We start from the raw sequence: 12,311 nt of genomic DNA on the forward strand, positions 1-12,311 counted from the left end.
TGATAACCATCTTACTTCAACAGAATTACAGTAACACGTGGGAGGCTCGGAAAATTGTATAACTCGTGACTTCTAATATTTCGTTATTGGATGATTCGTGCCCCACTTGACTGTTACGGAAACTACAAGATAGATAGAGGTATGATGCCAATTTTCGATAGATATTTGTTAACATTTTAGACCCCACAGATTTAGTAATTTCACATAAAGATAAAACAGAATTTTTGTGAGCCTGCAGTGAGAAACACTGAAATTATCAATCCTCCTGGCGTCATAGGTGTGTATATATCTCACCTTACCTATATTCAGCCGACGGCCGTAGTTGTGTTGAAACACCGGATCCCGTGAGATCTCCGAAGTTAAGCAACATTGGGCGTGGTCATCAGTTGGAAGGGTTGCCACGCGCTGTTGGTGGGGGGTAAGGGAATGGAGGAGCGGAAAGGAACTGGCCACCCTACCGCACGTAAACTCCGGCTCAGGAGCACCTCTGCGGAGGTTCGGACCTGCCTTCGGGCAGAATAACCCTTACCTACCTATATTTGACAACATTAGTTTCAAGTTATGTATACACCAGGTGTATGCATAAGGTTTTGCCCGTTTTTGTGGTAAAGAAAACACGTACTTTTCAAGGGAAATTCATTTTTTGTTTATTCAAAATATTGGCCATCGGCTTCTACACACTTCGCCCACCTTTCAGGTAAGTAATGAATACCATGCCAGAAAAACTCCTTGTCTTTTGCGGCAAACCATTCGTCGAGCCATTTTCCAACTTCCTCAAATTGCTGAAGTGCTGCTCTGCGAGCGCGTGCCCACTGATGCGAAGAGGTGATAGATGGCGCCAGGTCGAACGTGATATGCTCCCTGTGCGGCTCCTTGGATAAATAGCTACCTTCGGATGAGGGGACCCAGGGTTCAATTTCAAGCGGGGAGGATTTTAACCCACGTCTGGTTAAATCCTATTGCTTGAGATAGGGTGTTTGTGTTCATGCACATCATCTACACTACCAGCTATCACAGAAGCACATGCCTTCATAGAGCTGGCGCTAGGAAGGGCATCCGGCCGTAAAACGGGGTTTAATACCCATGTAATGCCGATTCCAACTAATTGGAAGAAGAATGCATTCACGTACCTAATGTGAACATTTTCAACATTCAACAGTAAATTTTCTTTTTATGATTCTGTATTAATGTACTGTTTATTTGAACTGATCGATAGGCTATTTCAGCTGACCCTTGGTGGGCGCTTTCTGGGTCCTCCACCTCAAAATTTCTAAAATTTTAAATTGAGGGAATTTTTGGGTTAGGCCTACTGGTAGAAAACTACTTAAATGAATGGCTTTATTTTGCGAAGATAAATAGACTACCTCGTATTACTAAGCATAGCGTTTTGATATCGGCCGGGCCTGGATCAATGATAACATCATATTATCTTGGATATTAGTACATATTAACCTACGTGCCTTAGGCGGCAGCGCGCCGGCCTGTCACCGCTGGGTTCCGTGGTTCAAATCCCGGTCACTCCATGCGAGAATGTGTGCTGGACAAAGCGGAGGCGGAACAGGTTTTTCTCCGGGTACTCCGGTTTTCCCTGTCATCTTTCATTCCAGAAACACTCTCCAATATCATTTCCTTTCATCTGTCAGTTATTAATCATTGCCTCAGAGGAGTGCGACAGACTTCGGCAGCCGGCGCAGTTCCTATCCTCGCCGCCAGATGGGGGTTTCATTCATTCCATCCCTGACCCGGTTGAAACTGGAAACAGGCTGTGGATTTTCCTTTCATATCAGTCAAATTAACATATGAATAGTAACACAGTAAGGTTTCCACCTATTCAGTACTAATATGTATTTACAATGTTATAAATTACATGGAACTAGTTTCGACCCGCCTAGGGGTCATCATCAGCCATATTAAAGCATACATAAGTATTTTGTCGAATCCTAAAAACATGTTATTTTTAACTGTAATTATCGTATGGATTTTATAATTTATAAAGTGAAGTTTGGTAATGAGATGAGAAATGTTAGTATGGTACAGGTGAGTAGTAAATAATAATATATGTACAAACAAGTTTGGAACAAAGTACTAGTGGGGTGCTTAGAGTTGTAAAATATAACCTCGTGGATGTCAGTATTCCTCGTACTAAAGAAACAATGTAAAATGACACATATAAACATATATACAAGTATGTACAAAGTCTGGAGAGTAAAGAGTGATACTCTTTTAATGTTGAGTTGGCTTGACACTGATCACTTAAGCGGAGAAATTAGGTATTTGGTGTATTAAAGCTGTGTTGGTCAGTTGCGTTGTTGGTTGTTGGACGTGAAGTTGTTTTTGAATTTCTGGTTGAGAAGAAGGTGGAAACTGCGCGTGGATATATTGATTCTCAGTTCTTAGCGGAAACCAAATTGGACCTGTTTAAATGGAGAAAGTCAGTAAAAACAAAAATGGAGATAGGAAAAGGTTAACATAAAGTGAAAGGACGCTTACCTCGCGCTGCGGTGTGTGTAGTATAGCTGATGATGTGCGATTGGTGGCGGGGAGAGAAGTGTGGGCAGAGAGGAGGGCAGGCGCGTGCGGGTTAGGAGGGGGTTAGGAAGAGTGGGGGTGGCTTGGGGTGAGGTGGGGGTGGGGAGCTTTTAAGGCGGGGCTGAAGGGTGCGGGAAAAAGGGTAATTGTCTCGGAAAAGTACCTTTGATTAGACTTAGGATTGAGTTTTGGTTGGCTGCATTATTGTTTCTGAGGAAAGTGATGAATAGATCGAAGAGTATGTTGGGTTTCTCTGAAATTTCATTGAGATTGTGACTGGCGTTGAAGTATTGGTCTAGGTGTATGTAGTAATTTTCCATTACGTTGAGTAAAGGGCCCTTGTTTGCTAATTCGAGGATGTCCATGTCCTGTTCGATATTGGTGAAATTATGGTTATAATCATGCATGTGTTGGCCGATGGCTGAAAACCTGTTGTATTTTATTGCATTAGTGTGTTCGTGGTATCTGGTATTGAAGTTTCTACCGGTTTGTCCGATGTAGGATTTTTCACAGGTGTTGCATTTGATCCTGTAAACTCCTGATTTTACAAAACTGCTGGTCTTGTTGATGTGTGAAGTATTGTGTAAGACGTTCGTGTTCTTATTGTTGGTTTTGAAGGCTATTTTAACGCCTTGTTTCTTGAAGGTATTGGTTAACTTGTAGATATCATTGTTGAACGTGAAGGTGGAGAATGTTAGAGGTTTAGTCACTTCTTTTTTGAGGGTGGTTTTAGGGCGATGTTTTTGTTTATTGATTATCCTTTCTATAAAATGATTGCTGAAGCCGTTGTATTTTGCAATTCCGCGAATTGTGTTAAGTTCGTTCTTTAGATCTTTCTTGGACATAGGTATGCTGAAGGCTCGGTGAACTAGGTTGTTGTATGTGGCTCGTTTGTGGGACTGGGGGTGCACTGAATCTTGGCGAACCTTCGTAATCATGAATGAGCAATCAATTAATGCCTCCACCACCCTCTTAAAACTCAACACTATTGATTCTCATATCAAATTCACACTAGAATCCGAATCAAATCAAAAAATCAACTTCCTAGATTTAACTATCACTAGAAACTCAGATTCTTTCAGTTATAAAATATTCAGAAAACCTACTCAAACAGCCTCCACCATTCGCCAAGATTCAGTGCACCCCCAGTCCCACAAACGAGCCACATACAACAACCTAGTTCACCGAGCCTTCAGCATACCTATGTCCAAGAAAGATCTAAAGAACGAACTTAACACAATTCGCGGAATTGCAAAATACAACGGCTTCAGCAATCATTTTATAGAAAGGATAATCAATAAACAAAAACATCGCCCTAAAACCACCCTCAAAAAAGAAGTGACTAAACCTCTAACATTCTCCACCTTCACGTTCAACAATGATATCTACAAGTTAACCAATACCTTCAAGAAACAAGGCGTTAAAATAGCCTTCAAAACCAACAATAAGAACACGAACGTCTTACACAATACTTCACACATCAACAAGACCAGCAGTTTTGTAAAATCAGGAGTTTACAGGATCAAATGCAACACCTGTGAAAAATCCTACATCGGACAAACCGGTAGAAACTTCAATACCAGATACCACGAACACACTAATGCAATAAAACACAACAGGTTTTCAGCCATCGGCCAACACATGCATGATTATAACCATAATTTCACCAATATCGAACAGGACATGGACATCCTCGAATTAGCAAACAAGGGCCCTTTACTCAACATAATGGAAAATTACTACATACACCTAGACCAATACTTCAACGCCAGTCACAATCTCAATGAAATTTCAGAGAAACCCAACATACTCTTCGATCTATTCATCACTTTCCTCAGAAACAATAATGCAGCCAACCAAAACTCAATCCTAAGTCTAATCAAAGGTACTTTTCCGAGACAATTACCCTTTTTCCCGCACCCTTCAGCCCCGCCTTAAAAGCTCCCCACCCCCACCTCACCCCAAGCCACCCCCACTCTTCCTAACCCCCTCCTAACCCGCACGCGCCTGCCCTCCTCTCTGCCCACACTTCTCTCCCCGCCACCAATCGCACATCATCAGCTATACTACACACACCGCAGCGCGAGGTAAGCGTCCTTTCACTTTATGTTAACCTTTTCCTATCTCCATTTTTGTTTTTACTGACTTTCTCCATTTAAACAGGTCCAATTTGGTTTCCGCTAAGAACTGAGAATCAATATATCCACGCGCAGTTTCCACCTTCTTCTCAACCAGAAATTCAAAAACAACTTCACGTCCAACAACCAACAACGCAACTGACCAACACAGCTTTAATACACCAAATACCTAATTTCTCCGCTTAAGTGATCAGTGTCAAGCCAACTCAACATTAAAAGAGTATCACTCTTTACTCTCCAGACTTTGTACATACTTGTATATATGTTTATATGTGTCATTTTACATTGTTTCTTTAGTACGAGGAATACTGACATCCACGAGGTTATATTTTACAACTCTAAGCACCCCACTAGTACTTTGTTCCAAACTTGTTTGTACATATATTATTATTTACTACTCACCTGTACCATACTAACATTTCTCATCTCATTACCAAACTTCACTTTATAAATTATAAAATCCATACGATAATTACAGTTAAAAATAACATGTTTTTAGGATTCGACAAAATACTTATGTATGCTTTAATATGGCTGATGATGACCCCTAGGCGGGTCGAAACTAGTTCCATGTAATTTATAACATTGTAAATACATATTAGTACTGAATAGGTGGAAACCTTACTGTGTTACTATTCATATGTTATTCTCAGTTCAGTACGGACCAACAAAATGAAATTCATAACCCTTGATCAGTCAAATTAGCAAGACAACTCAATTTTACTACCAAGTAAGACGACTACTGTGGGATAAACAAGTACCATTGACAGCTGAGATTATACACCCTTCCTCACATATAGACTGGAAACTACCATGTTAAGGAGACAAGACAACTCAAAACTCCAAACTGCAGAAAAATAGTTCCTACGCACCATGATACAGAAGAGCAGGAAGAACAAGTTCAGGAATTAAAACATACGAGAGGAGGTGGGAATAGGAGACTCGCTACTACAGAGAATCCAGAAAGCAAGACTAAAGTGATTCGGCCATGTTAAAAAGATGAGTGCAAGCAAAACTGCAAGAAGGAAAAATGAAAGAGAAGTAAAAGGAAAAAACAAAACACAGTGGCAGACCCAGATAAAAATGGACCGATCTGGTGAAGAAAGATGTCGAGTAGAGAGAAGATTGGGAGAGAACAGTGGTTCATGGACAGACAATGATGGATGGGGCTCGTATACCACTCGCGGACAACTGGAGATGGTCAACGACGATGATATACTGTATATACTGTCTCCATACAGACCATTTAAAGACCTTTACGGAGTGGGAGATAAAGGTTTCCATTATTCGTAACCTCGGCACTAATTTGCACTGAGTGGTTAACTGTATGCCCGGCCGCCTTTGGTCCCAGGAGTTAACCTGTACCCATTTCTATTGCAGGCTACTGAACCTCACGGCCACGTCTCTCTCTTCAGAAGTTCTAGTCTCGTTTCTAATGTTTGCAATTTTCTGACGAGGAATCGAATCCACGTTCTTTTAAGATGAGCCAAGCACGCCTTTACCGCCTCGGCTAGGCAGCCTCACTGTGTATAGAGTGAAATGGAAATGTATTTTCGTGTACGCCTATAAGATATAAAATATATTTGGCAAACAATTATCAATAAAATAATTATTCTACTATCGTTTATCCCACACCTATAGGGTAGCGGGTGCGAACTGTGTTGCACGTGCCGATTTAGCCCTGTTTTATGGCCGAATGCCCTTCCTGGCGCCAACCCTATGGAGAGGGGTGTGATCACTTTAGCGTGTTTCGAAGTGATTGGTAGTGTAGTATTTTGACTGAATATGAAGAGGAGAGTGTTGGGACAAACACCCAGTCCCCGAGCCAGAAGAATTAACTAGACGCCATTAAAATCCCTCTGAACCGAAGGCCTCAACGCTGACCAACCAAGGAAAAACAATTAAAAATTTAAAGTAATGAATATGTATACAACTGAAAAGAAAAAAAAATAATTCATTGAACTACGTATGGAAATCAATTACGGAGTGAAGGAATTTGACATTTTCTAGCATGAAGATGTTTTATACACATATACTGGAAAATAGCATTTAAAATCAGTACTACATTTACTTACCAGTACTTCAGTTGTCTATAAAGGGTAAGAGCCGAACAATTGGAACGTCACAGAACGCCGAGGTACAGAACGCAATGCTGTCAAGAGCCACCCAGACTGGAGGTCCAGCAAGCTAATTAGAAAAGCAGGCACTGAGTGGACCCTGTTAGAAAGCGCGCTACAGGGCTCCAGTCCATCAAAGTCAAGGTTCTCTTTAATCCTACCTGAGAGGAAGACCGGTGACAAACCGCCGCCCTGCGCTTGTTTTCTGTACTACCGGTACTACAGCATTCATATCGTCAGCAAGTTAAAAAAATCGCAACCATCGCTCGAAAACGGAGATACATTCATTACACGAGACTCAAGTACTAACTTCTTCTTCTTCTTCTTCTTCTACCACGTTTCCCACACCCGTGGGGTCGCGGGTGCGAACTGTGTAGCACATGTGGATTTGGCCATGTTTTACGGCCGGATGCCCTTCCTGACGCCAACCCTATATGGAGGGACGTAATCACAATTGCGCGTTTCTGTGGTGGTTGGTAGTGTATTGTGTTTTGTGAATATGAAGAGGAGAGTGTTGGGACGGACACAAACACCCAGTCCCCGAGTCAGAAGAATTAATCAGAAGCGATTAAAATCCCCGACCAGGCCGGGAATCGAACCCGGGACTCTCTGAACCCAAGACCAGTACGCTGAGCACGCAGACAACGAGACAGACACGAGAATCAAGTAACATAAACGAAAAATACACTGTGTCTTAAGAGTCAAAATTTGTACGGTATTTTAAAATACTATTACGTTAAAAAATAAAGTTTAGAAGAGGGAACTCTGGTTTTATTTCACCGAAGGAGTTAGCCTTGCGGTTACGGTCACGCAGCTGTGATATTGCATTGGGGACGTAGTGGGTTCAAGCCCCACTGTCAGCAGCCTTGAAAATATTTTCCATGGTTTCCATTTCCACAGCAAGCAAATGCAGGAGCTGTACCTTAATGAAGGTCGCTTCCTTCCTACTCCCACAGCTTTCCTGTCCCATGTCCGGCTCCATGGCTAAATGGTTAACGTACTGGACTTTGGTCAAAGGGGGGCCCGGGTTCGATTCCCGCCAGGGTTGGGAATTTAAACCACCATTAGTTAATTTCGCTGGCACGGGGGCTGGGTGTATGTGTCGTCTTCATCATCATTTCATCCTCATCACGACGCGCAGGTTACCTACCGGAGTCAAATCGAAAGACCTGCACCTGGTGAGCCGAAAATGTCCTCGGACACTCCCGGCACTAAAAGCCATACGCCATTTCATTTCATCCGGTCGATTAGATTAGCAGTTTGTCTTTTTCTACCACTGCGAGCGCTAATGTGAGTTAATGCAGAGTTTCACTTAATCCCTTATAATTACATTCGGTGTGAACATTTTTTCAAAAGCTCAAAAGACGGTCTGAGGGTATAAAGCTAAGAAGCACATTACGGAAAGAATTGTGTAAATAAGCTAATTTAGCTAGGATTTGAATAAAAAAGAAAACGATTAAAGAAACAAACGATTTTAGGCAGTTTTTCCGGAACAGCATTTAGGCCGGAAGTGATTTTCGAAATGTCCTTTTAGTTTGATAGAGCTATTCATGACTTACAATTTGAAACCTTTCCGTGTCCTTAAGCGCTTCAACTTTCGACGAATGCTGGGACAGTTCCTTGTGTAGGCCGCGACTACCAATCCCCTCAACTTTTCCCTGGTCTGGGAGACGGCGTTTACCGTCTAGCACAGGGCCTCTCAGGTGCATGCACCAGCGCATTGCGCAAAAGACGACTTCGCTTGGCTGACCAGAGTGCAGACCCTTCCCCCCCACTCCTAGATTTGGAGCAATAGCGCTGTCTCTCTCTCTTTCCCTACGCCTGTCTCCCTCTTCCTCACTTGCTCCGTAGCGCTCCAAATCCGAGCCGAGCTTAGTCGAGTCCGAGCCGAGCCGAGACGACGCGCTGGTCCGAGCCGAGCCGAGCCGAGCCGAGTGGGACCGGTGCAGTGTGCACAGGACCTCTGCGCCTCGGTTTGCACGCGTGAGATTTTGGGCGTTTGAGAGACCTTGGTCTAGCAGGCCCGCCGCCCCCTTCAGACACGGAATGAAAACTTGAGTAGTTGTAGTTAATGTTGTCGATTCGTTAACTTTATACATCGTTTCGAACTGCGAAATCATTAATCTAGCGCCGTAGGGTAAACAATATAACGTATCACACTGTTAGGAGCGTAAATCCAAATCTTTTCTAAGTTCCAACCCTGGAGCAAGCTACATAAAATTGACCATGAGAGAAATACTGAGTTTCCAAATTAATCACTGCTACTTTCAGCGATTGTCCTTGAGCCTTGTTTATTGTCACCGCAAAATGTCAAAATTCTGCGACAGCTTCTACTATTAAGTATTGAACCCGAGTGACTTAGGCCCATAATCAATCATGATTTGATCGGTAAAATAATATGAGACATTTATTGAAATACAGAGGAGTGTATTTGAAAATATTTCGTTTAGGTAATGTTGAAATCAGAGCGAAGGAAGGACGACAGACTGGAGCCTGACGGATTAGCTCAACCCGACAACTTTTAGCTACTTCACAGCAGGGAATATCATTAGTTGGCGTACAAGGAAATACAGAGTCCACAAATAAGTCTTGGTCAGAAAGAGGAAGGGGGAGAGTCGTACAAAGAAAACCCACCACATGAGTAAGACCTTGGGATATTTTTGGTAGGACGGAAATTCCATGACCTCATGGAAAATTACAGCGGCTGAGTGTACGTTCGCTAGCCTAAGTTCGAGCAGGTGGAGATTTAAATCACGTGACCGCTTGCCGGCCAATAGTAAAAATTTGATGGGAGACTCAGTGATACCATCTTAAGGAATGATGGATGAGATATTTTCGTAACTACAAAAGTATTCAGTAATAAATTAATATGAGTACGCGGATGGATGTAATGAATTTATTAGATGTCACGCATGGAAAAATAATCAATACTTAATGGCAAATTAAATAAATTGAAGGCTGGATTTCTTGGAAACCGGACAGCTTGAATCTCATTGGCTGAAAGAAGACCACGTTGTCAGGGACGCTTATAAAGGCGCGAAATGTGAGGAGCGAAATCCACCCATATCTCCTAAATCTGTGATCACCTGGAGTTCATATTTTATCCAGCAGATATGCTATCGGAGTGGATTAATTTGATGTAAATTTTAACTTCCAATTCGGAGTGCAAGTACCGATATTAAAAATCCACCCCCTTCCTAAGGGGTATGACGTCAACGAATCCGCGGGAAAAAGGCTTCATCCATATATACGGAGCTGAATTGACGGTCGCAGCCACTTGTCTTGAATCGTTGGAGCTGAATTGACGGTCGCCAGCACACGTGAATTGAATATCGGGAGTTGAACTGTTGGTCGCCGGTAACTTAGAATTCTACGGACGTACAGTCATTTAATGGCGCGAGCATCCGCCAGTGTTTGTAAAGTGTGATCGCGCTCAAGCAACATGTTAAATCTGGAAATAGTTAACGTAGGATAGTGTTTGTTATTTATGAATAATCAGTGACGTAAAGTAATTATCCTGCAAGAGTGTAGTATAAAATATATCACCATAAGTACGTACATAATAGACTGTGTGACGAACAGTACTTTAAGGAAGTAGTAGCCTGTACTTAGCTATACCGAACCGATGTAATGAACACGTCAAGAATGCCGTATAAATCGGGCGTATCGCGACGGGCGAAATAGTTGACACCTCGTCGTACGTGTCCAGGTCCATTGTGCGGTAGGTGGACGAAGATTAAATAGTGTAAATATATTAAATTCTTGGGTCTAGGATAGAAATTTGTTGTATCCAAATTAAAGTATACAGTGTTAACGTAGTAAATGGTGAAGGTTTGTGGTAAGCAAGATATGAGTGTAAAATAATAATGTGCCAGGAAATCTTTTGTGAAACTACGCCATCAAGGATGGAGGAGTAAAACGCAGAGAGGGGCTGGATGAAGCCTCTCGTCTGCAAAGCTGCAATGGAATACCGATAACTAAGATGAGTACTAAACTGTAAAATATATTTGGGAAATGTTATCGTGATGGGAAAAATGGGAATAATTTGATTATACTTGGTTACCTTCTGTAACAAGATGGGTCGCTTAACGACCCCATCCTAAATTTGTAGCACGGACAGTAGTAAATCATAATAATGTAAATAATCGGGTCTTTTAGGTATTCAGTTTGTTGGAGATGTAAATTTGTATATATAGTGTAGTACGTTAAGTCATGCATGCATTCATATTTTCTTTGTAGTCGATAATTTTCTTTACATTTGATTTTGATTATGCTAGTTAAATAAGACCCGATATGTGCTTTTATGTTTTGTCATTTTAACGAGCCATTTAATGACATGGAAGGAAAATCCAGCTTCGCCATACCAAGTGTGTTTTGTTGAAATTAATATGGTCATATTTTCAAAGTGAAGTTGTTAAATTTGTGAGATGCGATTAATATAATATTTCCAAGTAAATCATATCTGGACTGATTAGTGCCAGAATAAATTGAATTTGTAAAAGGGGTTATGCGTTAAACATAATAAGAGTGGACTACCGTATTACAGGCGAAATTATTATTTTTTTTAAAATAATAATAATAATAATAAATAAATAATATAACTATTTTTTTTTTGAGAAGATATTTTCTTTTTTTAATACGATTTGGAGATAATAATAATTCATGTAATTCATGTGATCAAGTGTTGAGTTTATTGGGAATCATTTAATGACGGGATGTCGTTTTTTTTTTATTCGGAATTAAAGTGCGTGATAACTTAATTTGATCGATTAATAATATTCAAATGTAGATCGGTGTTAATAATCCGTACATGTTAATGAACGTGTGGTTTAAATTACGGTCCAATTTTTTTTTACGTATAAATGTCGCGTTTTGAAGTTGCGATTCATTAGCCGGAACATGTAGTGCTAATATTACGAGACCATGATTGTCAAATTTTGGTAAATATAATTTCAAGATGTTACGATTATTTGTGGAGAATGAACTAAGGCATATATCCAAATGAGATAGAAAATGTGAAAGAATTTGCAGTCAGATAATAAAAGGTCGTACGATGTCCGAAATGAATAAATAAGTCAGTTGATAATTCTGTGAGGAATAAATAAATGAATCGAGGAATATTGAGATAGAGAGGAAAATAAATTCCGTACGAGAGACACTTAGGATATTGATATGAGTGTAAAATGTACGGGCAGTGTCACAGAGAAATACTGAGTTACGCAGCGGGTAGAATTCGAACCCGTGACAGCATGTACGAAATAAATAGACTGCACAGTTATTCGTTGAGATACAACGGATCTAAGGATAATGAGAGTTCAGATTCCACAGAAATGGTCGTATATTGTATTCATTGTAATAACGAGTGTGAACAATCATGATGTCGTGATAATAATAATAATAAATATTGCAGATAAAGGATTGGACCGCCTTAATTAATTGAGCGTTGATAACGATGTTAAACGGGAATCTAATTGAGAATATGCAACCGATAATAATAACAATGTAAGGACGATGTTAAATCACCGCG

The 12,311-nt window shown here is 40.9% G+C and overlaps 1 protein-coding gene across 6 annotated transcripts in view; it reads right to left on the reverse strand.

Moving 5' to 3' along the window:
• by (blistery) overlaps positions 1-12,311 on the reverse strand; it is a 1,249,231-nt gene that overhangs the window by 1,019,112 nt on the left and 217,808 nt on the right. The gene's annotated exons all lie outside the window — the stretch shown is intronic.

The sequence above is a fragment of the Anabrus simplex genome, chromosome 4 (assembly GCF_040414725.1).
Source record: "Anabrus simplex isolate iqAnaSimp1 chromosome 4, ASM4041472v1, whole genome shotgun sequence".
NCBI classification, from domain to species: Eukaryota; Metazoa; Arthropoda; class Insecta; order Orthoptera; family Tettigoniidae; genus Anabrus; species Anabrus simplex.